Consider the following 533-nt stretch of genomic DNA (forward strand, 5'->3'; position numbering starts at 1 on the left):
AGCATATAATTCCCTTGTTTGTGGTATATTTCCAGAGTCATGCAGCCATCACCGAAATCGAATTGTAAAATACTTTCATCACCCAAATGAAAACCGCATCCCTCTCAGCAGTCATTCCCTACCCACTGTCACCCATGTGTCCCCCTCCTGTCTCTGTGGATGGGCCTGTTCTGAACATTTTGATCACACACTGTGTGGTCTTTTGTGTCTGGCTTCTCTCACTGAGCGTGATGTCTTCAAGGTACATCCATGCTGTGACCTGTGTCAGAGACTCGCTACTTTTTTTTTTTTACGGCTGCTAATATTCTTTTCCTTTTTTTTTTTTTTTTTGAGACGGAATCTTGCTCTGTTGCCTGGGCTGGAGTGCAGTGGTGCAATCTTGGCTCACTGCAACCTCTGCTTCCCAGTTCAAGGGATCCTCCTGCCTCAGCCTCCCAAGTAGTTGGGATTACAGGTGTACACCACCATACCTGGCTAGGTTTTGTATTTTTATTTTTATTTTTAATTTATTTATTTGTATTTTTTTTTTGAGA

This window comes from Colobus angolensis, unplaced genomic scaffold, assembly GCF_000951035.1.
Source record: "Colobus angolensis palliatus isolate OR3802 unplaced genomic scaffold, Cang.pa_1.0 Scaffold22, whole genome shotgun sequence".
NCBI lineage: Eukaryota > Metazoa > Chordata > Mammalia > Primates > Cercopithecidae > Colobus > Colobus angolensis.